The sequence below is a fragment of the Spermophilus citellus genome, assembly GCF_964194105.1.
Source record: "Spermophilus citellus genome assembly, chromosome: 13".
NCBI classification, from domain to species: domain Eukaryota; kingdom Metazoa; phylum Chordata; class Mammalia; order Rodentia; family Sciuridae; genus Spermophilus; species Spermophilus citellus.
In genome coordinates, this window is record NC_138193.1 from 75728215 (window position 1) to 75739664 (window position 11450).

Consider the following 11450-nt stretch of genomic DNA (forward strand, 5'->3'; position numbering starts at 1 on the left):
CATGTTGATTCACCCTGATGTTCCAAAGGATTCACAGATATACTGAGAATGGCAAGCAAACTATATAGTCAAGTGTTAGAAGAAAAGGTATGTCCTTCATTATTATTCTAGTGCATATATGTTTACACAACCAGTGTGACTCTACATTATGTACAACCACAAGAATGAGAAGTTATACTCCATTTATATATGATGTCTCAAAATGCATTCTACTGTCATATATAACTAATTAGAACAAATCATATATATAAAACAATGCTTCCTTGCTAAAATTAGCTTCATATTGAGATCATTTCAATCAAAGTTTAAGCCTCATAGGTCTGTGATGAAACACCACAAAACTAAGTGAACATTTTATTTCTTCAGCCCAAAAGGCATGAGTAGAATTTTAAGACTATTAGGGCTCAACTGAACTTTGAGGAATCTTCAAACCAATTAGCTCTTTAAATGCAGTCCCTATGTTTATCTCAATAAAGATTGAGGAATACCCACTAATATAAAATAATTATAATGTGCATTTAAAACATTTTCTCAACCTCTGACTTAAATATATTCAAGAGGTCAAAACTAACATATCTAATAAAGCCAAAATGAGTGATATACACATATTTTTTTCTCAGATGGGTGATGAAAATATAAATAAATGGTCATTGGGGTCTCACTGATTTGAAAATGATTAGATTATCTCCAGGCTTAAAAGCTGGTATGTTATTCTTGTCCAGAATGACGACTCAAATTCCTAATATGTCTTTCAAGGCCTTGTCAGGTCTAAGACATATCCACATCTCCAGCCTCAATTTGTGTTACTCTGTTCTCTATACACCTCTACCTCTGAATCTTTTCTTAGTTACTTAAGGGTCCACTCATCATCCTGAGACAGCCAATTCCAGTGTTTCAGCTTGAGTCAAGCTGAGTGTATCATGTTAAATTTTTCTGTTACCCATATAATATTATACTTATGCTTTACCTCTTTTTCCACCCTCTCCAACTCACCATTTATATTAAAATGAAGGAGCCAAGTAAACATTTATCATAGAAAAATAAACCATGAGAGCATTCTGAATTGATTAACATTGATGTTTTAATTGATGATTTCAGTCTTCAGAAGCACATAAAGAAATTTTAATACTATATTCTGTGGCTACAACAGCCAAGGCACAAGGGGTCCAACCAATGACTGCAAAGACCAAAATCTGAACCTTGTGACAATATATTTTCCTAACAGTTTATCTCAGATAATGAGTTATTTCTAGGTGCATAAATTTCCATATGACAAGGCAATCCACTCGTACAAATTATATACAGAATAGTATGATTTCCAGTATTTAGTTTGTCATTAATTAGTTAGCCACTCATAGAGTAATGGAAGGTCATTGTGTGAGATATATACTATTTACAACATATAAATACTTATTATTAATAGAGGATAAATTTGTCATACATCATTGAACATTTGCAGTTTGGTTTGGTATTTATGAGAAAGTATTGGATTCTCATTGATGGGAGTGATATAAAATTGATGGGAGTGATACAAAATATGAAATTCATGTGTGAGATAATACAAGATGGTGTAGAGATGAAATGGGTTATGAAAGCCTTAACCCAATCAGTGAATTAATCTCCTGATAGGGATTAGCTGAGTGGTAATTGTAGGTAGGCAGAGTGTGACTGAAGGAGTTGGATCCCTAGGGTCTTGCCTTTCTGAATAAACTGAAGAAATGAACTTTTTAAAGGAAAAAAATGTAGCAAGAGGTGATGGGATGTGAAAAAATGTGTAAAGATGCGTGGCATGTGTATAACTAAAGGTATTAATATTTTTATTTTTGTCTTAGTCCCAGTAAATGAGACAATTACTTTGGGAATAATTTCCAATCCTTGTTCAATGAAATCTAATTTCCATCATTCATCCAAAGCTTTTTCTTTCTTTTTTTTTTTTTTTTACTTTTTTGGTAATTAGGTATCTAAAATTATTTTATATTAAAACTTATGTTTACCTTTGAATTCCAACTGAAATTTTTACTTATGAATTTCTTCCTTTTCCTGAATGAGTTAAAAAGTGGGTGGGTTACATACAGTGGAAATGAAATTAAGTCATTTTTGGGAAAACGAATGGAACTGAAGCACATCTTTCTAAGTGAAGTAAATCAGACACAGACAAGGGTTGTATCTTTTCTCTCATATGTGGAAGCCAAAGACAAAAGAGGAATAAATAGGATCTTATAGAAATAGAAAGGAGAACAGTACAGTAGAGGAAGAGAATAAGAAGGAGGGAGGAGGAGAGGAAAAGGAGAGAAACTGGGGAACAAGATCAACCAAATTATGTTTGGTGCCTATACAAACGTGTCACAATTAATTCCACTATTTTGTATAATTATAATGCACAAAGAAAACCAAACCGATGAAAAAGAGTTGGGTGGGTTAGTCAATTCCAGGTTGTGAGCATAAAGCTGTTATACACGATCCAAACAGGTAAGGGTATGTGTATGTGTAAAATAGTGGATGAAGAAAATAATATTTATTAAGATTCTCATCCAACGGGCATAATGGTACATGCCTATAATCCCAGTGACTTGGGAAGCTGAGTGTTATGGTTTAGATGTGAGGTGTCCCCCAGAAGTTTGTGTGTGAGATAATACAAGAAGGTTTAGAGATGAAATGATTGGGTTATGAAAGCCTTAACCCAGTCAGTGAATTAATCCCCTGATAGGGATTAGCTGAGTGGTAATTGTAGGTAGGTAGAATGTGGCTGAAGGACCTGGGTCCCTAGGGTCTTGCCTTTGGGATTTATATTTTTCCTTTCCAAGCTCTCTCCTTTCCAAGTGCCACGTTCCCAGCTGCTTTCCTCCACCACACTCTTGCAGTAGGATGTTCTGCATCACCTCAAGCCCAAAGGAATGGAGTCAGCCATCTATGACTCTGAAACTATGGGGCCCCAAATAAACTATTCCTTCTCTAATAGTTTTTGTCATGTCTTTAGTTGCAGGATCAAAAAAAAAAAACTGACTAAAACACTAAGGAAGGAGGATCACATGTTCAAAGCCAGCCTGAGCAACTTAGCAAGACCCTGTCTCAAAATAAAACAAATAAAGGGCTGGGGATGTGGCTCAGTGGTTAAGTGCCCTAGGTTCAATCCCTGGTACAAAAAACAGTGACAACAACAGCAGCAGATTCTTAAACAAAGGATGATGAGATAAGGAAACAGGGAAGAAGGGGCTGGAAGAATGTACTAAAAGTTAAAGACACTGGACAGCCAGGGTAGCTGTGGAATGGTAATTATCTTGGACTTATTTTAGGGGCCAAGATGCTGTGTTCAAGGCAACAATTCTGTATTATCGAGCCCAATAGGAGAGATCCTATTTCTACTTAAAAGGTTGACAAAGCCTGGGATCTGGGTGAAGGAAGGGCTGCCCTGTGGACTCTGTGCACAGACTGTCTATCCCTGAACCCTCTGTCATTGTAGGTGATTAAGTCTAATTTGAGATTTTTCATTGGAGGAATCTACAAAAAATATTTTAAAAAGAGAGAAAGAAAGAAAGAAAGAAAGAAAGAGAAGAAGCTCAAATAGTTAGACTACGATTTATATCCTGTGTTCTCAAATTTTTCTAGTCTTGTACTTTCCTAAGCCCAATTTTGTTTCTTCATTTCACTCCATATGATCCTTCTACTATTCTTGATGTCTGTTATTTATAAGAAAATGCCGAACTTAGTATGTGAGATAGTAATCAACACTGTGTGATACTGGCCAAGGATTAAGCATAAATCAGCGCAACAGAATCGGTAACACAGAAATAGATCCGCTGTATGATCAACTGTTTTGGTTGTGTGTTCTGAAATATTGGGTATTGAACCTGGGCCTCATGCCTGCCTTCTGGGCAAGCACTCTACCCCAGAGCTACATTCCCAATCCCTTTTACTTTTAATTTTGAGACTGGTTATCACTAAGTGGCTCAGTCTGGCCCTGAACTTGTGAGCCTCCTGCCTCAGCCACCTGAGTCATTGGTATTATAGAAATGTATCACCACACCCAGCATCAACTGTTTTTTTTAATTAACAAAAATATACATGTAATTCAAAAGAGGAAAGATATTCTTTAAAAAAATGATGCTAGAGGAATTGAACATCTATAGTTTGAAAAACGAAACTCAAAATAAGTCTCAAAAATGAATTCAATAGATCATGAACTTAAATAAAAAAACTTGAAACTACAAAATCATTAGGAAAAAAAACAGCAGATAAATTTTGGGCTCTGAGGATGGGCAGAGTTCTTAAAGAGTTCACACAATAAACACGCCCTATATAAGGAATAATAGATAAATTAGATAATATTAAAAATTTTTAGCAATTGTTTGGTAAAAGACCCTACTAAACAGATAAAAATATTAAGTAGAGTGGAAGAAAATACTTTCAATCTTCATATCCAACAAATGAATACTATCTAGATTATGTAATGATACCTTTTTTTAATATGTGTGGTACTGGGGATTAAGCCCCGGGGTGCTCTATGACTAATTTACATCCCCCTAAACCTTTTTAAGATTTTTATCCTCAGAAAGGTCTCAATAAGCTTCGCAGGCCAGCCTTTAACTTGTGATCTTCCTGCCTCAGCCACCTGAGTAACTGTGCCACCATGCTCAGTATGAAGAACTCTTAAAATTCAATAGTACAAGAACAGCCTATTAAAAAATAGGCAAAGCAAATGAAAAACTATTTAAGCTGAAGATAAAATTCAAATGGAAAATAACTACATAAATAGATATGTGAATACTACTACCCATTAGGGAAATGCAGGTGAAAACCACAAAATAGCATTATACATATCAAAATGGCTAAAATAAGGATAGTACAACATTAAATTCTGGTAAGGATGCAGAAAAATGGAATCACTCAGACATTGCTATAGGAATGTAAAATGGTATAATCATTCTGGAAATGTTTGGCATTTTCTTTAAAACTAAACTATTTGTCTACAATTTGACATAGCATTTGTACTTCTGGGCATTTATTCAAAGAAATAAAAAAAATTAGATTCACACAAAAACCTGTACATAAATTTTTATGGCAGCTTTGTTTATAATAGCCAATAACTGGAAACAACCCAGATTCCTTCTAATATGTGAACAGTTAAACAAATTGTGGCACATCCAGTGCCACATAGAGGTGCATAGGTGTACACCTATAATCCCAGTGGTTGGGGAGGCTGAGGCAGGAGGATCGCAAATTCAAAGCCAGCCACAGAAAAAGCAAAGTGCTAAGCAACCCAGTGAGACCCTGACTCTAAATTAATACACACACACACACACACACACACACACATATATATATATATATATATATATGGCTGGAGATGAGGCTCAGTGGTTGAGTGCCCCTGAGTTTAATCCCTGTTACTGCCACCCCCAACCCCCCAAATTGTGGTATATCCATACCACTGAATATTATTACTATACTAATTGATAATATCCAACAACCTAAGTGAATCTTCAGAGAATGATGCTGAGACAAAAGAAATTTGAGGTTACATAGTATATTACTTAATTTATATAATATTCTTGAAATGACCATATTATAGAAATGAAGTTTGGATTAGATATGTGGGAAGGGAAAGGAGGTGGGTGTGTTTATAACAGGTAAAATTAAGGCATCTTGTCATGATAAAAAATGTTCTGTACCTTAACTCTGTCAATGTCAATGTGCACCTTGTGATGTTATTCTACAGTTTTGTGAGACATTACCACAGGGAGAACCTGAGGAAAGGGTACATGGGGTCTCTTTATATTATTTCTTATAATTGGACAAAATCTACAATGATCTCAACATTTAAAATAATTAAAAATAAGTGGATACAGTGTGGAGAAGGGGCTCCAGGAGGGCAAGGTTTGAATTTGAAGTGATGTGGAGCTAAAGGCGTGAAAGGATGGGTATGGTTCAAAAACTGGAGGACAGTACATTACATTCATCACAAACTATCTGTAGCTGCTGCTAACAGTTTCTCAGGTTTGTTTGTTTTTATTACAAGTTATCTCACTTAAGCAGTAGACGTTTTGCAATGGCTTCAAAAACTTTATGTATCCTGTTGTTCCAAAGATCTAATTTTATTTGACTTGCAGTAATGAGAGCTGCGAATTATATTGTACAGGAAAGAATCAAGTTTTGCTGTGAGTGATCATCTTCATTTTACCTATTTGGTTAATATGCATTTTGTACATTATGCATTTGTATTTTATGCTTTCATTAGGCAAACACAGTATTAATGTAGCAGATTGAGGAAGCATACACACACACACACACACACACACACACACACATCCTATTACTTAATGCAACATGGACAACCACACCCCACCCACCCACACATCCACCCACTTCAATCTTACAAGCACATTGTGTTATGCAGGAGAAAAGCAATTCTATTGTGCATCATCAGAGTTTGGCTAACAGCCCTCAAACCCATGCAACCAAATATCTAGTGTCTACATATTCCAGTTCATTTCATTAGTGTGCAATGAGAGAAGGAATGAGCATCTGGAAATTGCAGCTCTCTCTGAAAGGCATAATTTTCCATTAATTTCAGATGAGAGCTTACTGACTCTCAAGTAAAATACACTGCTGAGTTCTTTCAACCTAAATAAAAATAAGGGTACTATTTCAAAATTTGGGGAGGTGATATAGATGATTTGGATAACTACATAATCTTGGATCAAGTCATACATATTCTGACCTAAAATTAAAAAAAGAAAAAAATTACATCATTTACAGTGGAGAGAGCCAAACCTCCCTGCTTGTATTTTGTATTGTATTTTCTCCCTCTGCTGGCCAAGAGCTACATCAACAATAAAATTAAAAAAAAAAAAAAAGATGTTTTTCTCTGTAATGTATAATTAGACTCTAAAACTGGAAATTTCTATTGAGAGGAAATGTCATAAAATATCTTACATATTTTCCTACCTTTAATGCCCGCAAGCATTTTCTACACTCTCCCCTAAAATATATTTATATAAAAAATAACATTCTGCCCTCAGGAAAGACTTATATTAGTAATGTCTACCTTGGTATGATTTTAAGCCAATATGCCCCCTAGAAGAGTCGATTCAATTTCACAAACATTTATTGAGTCTACATGTGTCAGGGGCTCTACTAGTTGCTGGGCACATAAAAATGAATAAAGTAGTGTCCTTGTCTATCCCTTAGGAACTCACAGTCTAGCAGGGAAGGGAAATCCATAAACAGTTAAAATTCAACATAAATGCTGCAAGAGAGAATTGTATAAAGTGCCAGGGAGTTGCAGAGCAGGAAAGAATTTGTAGTCTGGAGATTGAGGGAGAACTACAGGAAAACAAAGACACAATTAGGAACTGAAGCTTAAAGGATTTTATCTGTTCCACAGAGGGGAGGGTCTTTGGGAATAATCAAACAGTAAAGTATGAAAGGGAAATTTTTCATTTGGGGTAGTGATGACCTGGCCTATCACATGGAGTTAGAATTATTGGATCAAATGGCTGGAGCACACACCAGAAAGGTAACTTTGGACCAGAAATATGACACTGGATAGATAATCTGATGAGTTGAGAATCTGCCTTATAGCAAGTAAGAGACCACAATTATTTTTAAGCAAGTACATAACATGATTCTCTTAGTACATTTGCATTTGTGGCTTGATTTCGTTGATTGTGGAAGGAATTTGTAGCATCATTCAACAGGAAGGGCAGGGTTTTTATGACAGGCTCTTTCATGAACCTTTACTAATCAGAGCAGGCAGGAAACTGGGACCCTAATGTGTGCATGCAAGGATGAAATTCAGATCTCTGCTGCTTCTCTTTTCTCTCAATTTCTTTACATTCACTCTTTCATGACTCAAGGAAAGGAATCCATGTCAATTTGACAGGAGAAGTCAGACAGATGGACGGCACAGTTTTCTTACAGTGTTTCCCTAAACACCTAAGGTACAAGTAAATATTTAGAAAATGAAAAGTACATCATTGCTCATATTCTAAAGGACAGTTCCAGGTTAGTTGTGCTAAATAATATTTTGCTTCAGACTACAAGATCTCAATTTGCTTCAGAAACTGCACATTTAATTCTATGTTGTGTTAAAAAATGAAATCTGTAACATGTAGATGGAAATGAAGACAAAGCATCTAAGCTTCTATTAAAATAAGGTTCTCTCTGAACATAAACTCAGTGTCACTAGGGTCCTGGGAGGTTTTGTTTTGTTTTTGTTTTTCCTCCTGCAGAAACAAGACCATGATACTTTTCAAAAAAAAAAAAAAAAAAAAGAAGAAGAAGAAGAAGAAAAAGATACTGTATTACTAGCTACTGGTTATCTCTTCCCCCTCTTCTCCACTACCCTCCAGTCCCCTTACCCTGCCATCCCTCCCTCTATCCCTCCTTCCTTCTCTTCTATGCCTACTTGAATGTAGCTTTCATAGTCAAATTAGTGTTATTCAGGCAATTACACAGCCTGTAAGGAAATATTTCCTATGCAGGTCTTCAGAAAGTATTCTGATTTATAGATGATGCATTGGAGAGAAGTTTTTGCTTCTGTTCCAAGAATCGGTTCTGGTCTCAAACAAGTCACTAGATTTTTTTTTTTTCGATCTCAATGATCTCTATTTGTTGAAGTAAAGGGTTTGACCTCTGAAGTCTCTTCTAATTCTAAAATTCTGTGACTTTTACACAGAGTCTCCTGTTCCTCTGGTTGGAAAAGAAGTGAAACAGAACCCCATCAGACAATCTCAGTGTGTGAGCCCACCCTGAGTATACTCTGAGCCAGAGCAGCAGGGCAAACAGAGACCACAGATCATCAGTCCAAATGTTCATAACTCAACCTGTTGAGTAAAATTGTGTTAGTGACTCATTATGGTTTCATAATGGCAAGATTTTTGTTAAAACCATAAAGTTATGCTTATTTTAATACCAGAAATTAGGCATTAAAATACTAAAATATTAATAGTAGCTCAACTTAATTATTATTGGACATATATATGCTTTGTTTTTAGTAGCAATATTTGTATGAGTACAAATTAAAATATAAATCAGTACATATTTATTTTATTAAACTTATTTTTCTTGCTTTCCTCTCAGCAAAAAATGATTTACCTTTGTGGAAATAATCAAGATTTTCACATAATTTCTGTTCTAATAAGACTAATAAAGAATAAGATTAATATTTACTCAAAGTATATGACAAGCAAATTCCTTTCATCAAGAATGTATAGTAAAGGAAGAACAGAAGTTTGAAAAGTTAAACTTATTTTTCTTATAAGTTTTCTTCTATGCTACTAAAAATTTTGTCAAAAACTATACAAATTATAATTGGTTAATATAAACAATTTAAATAACATTATATCAAGAAGGATAAGATTTTTATTTAATTTTAAAGGAGTAATTAGGCTTTATTAACTTGTTTATGGTGTGTGATACACACACACACACACACACACACACACACACACATATATATATATAGTGAAATAATTAAATCAAGGAAAGTAATATATCCATATATATTACCCCACTTGGTTTACTGTGATGAAAATACTTAATATCTAATTTATGAGTATTTTCGATTATATAAGACATTAAATATAGTCACAATGGTATATAGTAGCCTGCCAGAATGTATGCATTCTTTCTAGCCAAACCTACCCTTTAACCAATATTTTCTCATTCTGTTTAGCCCCTAGATCCTGGATATTGTCATTCTAACTCCTCCTCTCTGCATTTGACTTCTTTAGATTACATATGTAAGTGAGATCATACAGTACATGTACGTCTGTGCCTGGCTTAGTTCAATTGGCATATTGTTTTTCAGATTTATCCATATCATTTCAAATGGCAGAATTTTCTTCTTATTCAAGGATATACTGCATTCCATTGTGTGTACACGCCATGTTTTTATTCTGCACTCATCCATCGATGGACACTGGGTTGATACCATATCTGGGCTATTGTGAATATGCAACAATAGACTTGAGAGTACAGATATCTCTGACATACTGATTTTGTTTCCTTCAGAGATATATATATATATATATATATATATATATATATATATATATACATATACACACACACTCAGAAATGGGGTTGCTCTTTATATGGTAGTTCTATGAATTTTCATACTCTTTTCATGTATTACTGTGCTAATTTAAATTCTTGTCAATAGTATGAAAGGATTCCCTTTTGTCTACGTCTGTCCTATTGACTTTTTAAACACAAACGTTAAGATTTAAAATTTTAGTGTTCAATGTCCATTTAATTGACAATGAAAAGAATCACTATTAGGCTTCTCTTTATCTGAAACCACCATATATAAAAACTGAAAAGTACTAAAATTTAATGTTGAAAATTGATTCTCAGTCTGCTTTATAACTGTCAGAAATAGCACTCTGATACATGATTATGCAGAACCACCAACAGGAATGCTCCAAAAAGCAGCAAAATAAAGGACGCTTGGCACTTCTGGGAAATACTGCTTTGTTAAGCAAGAACCTATTACATTTGTGCAGTCTGAGAGGCATTTGACAAGTTAATTAATTTGATTTTTTCTTTACGGTAAGCACTTTTATGCTCCAGTGTAGATAGCAGGGCAACCTATAAACCTTCATGACATTTGGATACAGTTGCCTTTTTTGTTGTTGTTGTTTTTGGTTTTGGGTTTTATTTTACAAGTAAGTGGTGTTACTTGTAAGAAGTAATGTTTGGGATTATATTTTGGGTTCTGGTACCCTTAAGCACCAGATTCCAGTGACATATGCCCCCAAGTCCTTAATAAAGTCTTGTGAGCACATGTTTATAATATGCAGATTCTCTAAAGTATGGGACTTAAGTCAGTATCTTTTTGCCTGATCTGAGCATGGAGCTATCAGCCTGGTTCAGGGGAATCTGGTGGATGTGTTTATATTCCACCTTACTGTCAGTCACATTTGCCCTGGATTTCCTAGTGCCTGAGATTTTGAATATTCTTGTGATGGCAAAACTGCCATACTCAAGAGTTAGTTTCTGCTATGTTTTGTAGGTTAAGTTTGAGCCAGTGACTAATAATGCCAAAATTATTTGTAAAAAAATATTAAGGAAGTTAGAATGGGAAGAGACAGAAAATTCAAATCTGGTTTCTCTGCTTTACACTTTTAGCATTTCTTTTCTAGTAGGCTGGAATTAATTAGATTAAGTCTAATCAATAGAGAAGTATTATTTCTATTAATTTTGCTCTAACAGGTAATTCTCAACAATTCGGAAACATTGTTATTTTGATGGCACTTCTAGTTAGTTAATGGTTTAATTCTTATAAAACTAAAAACCTAAACTCCAAATTTGTGTTATCTTTAAATCTTACATATCTGATAAAGGTTGTCCTGTCTTTTGTTCTTTGGCTTAAAATTGGTGATACTTGTTGTCTCACAATAGCAGTAAAGTCCCATGGTGCAGCAAATACTCTGCAGTGGATATGT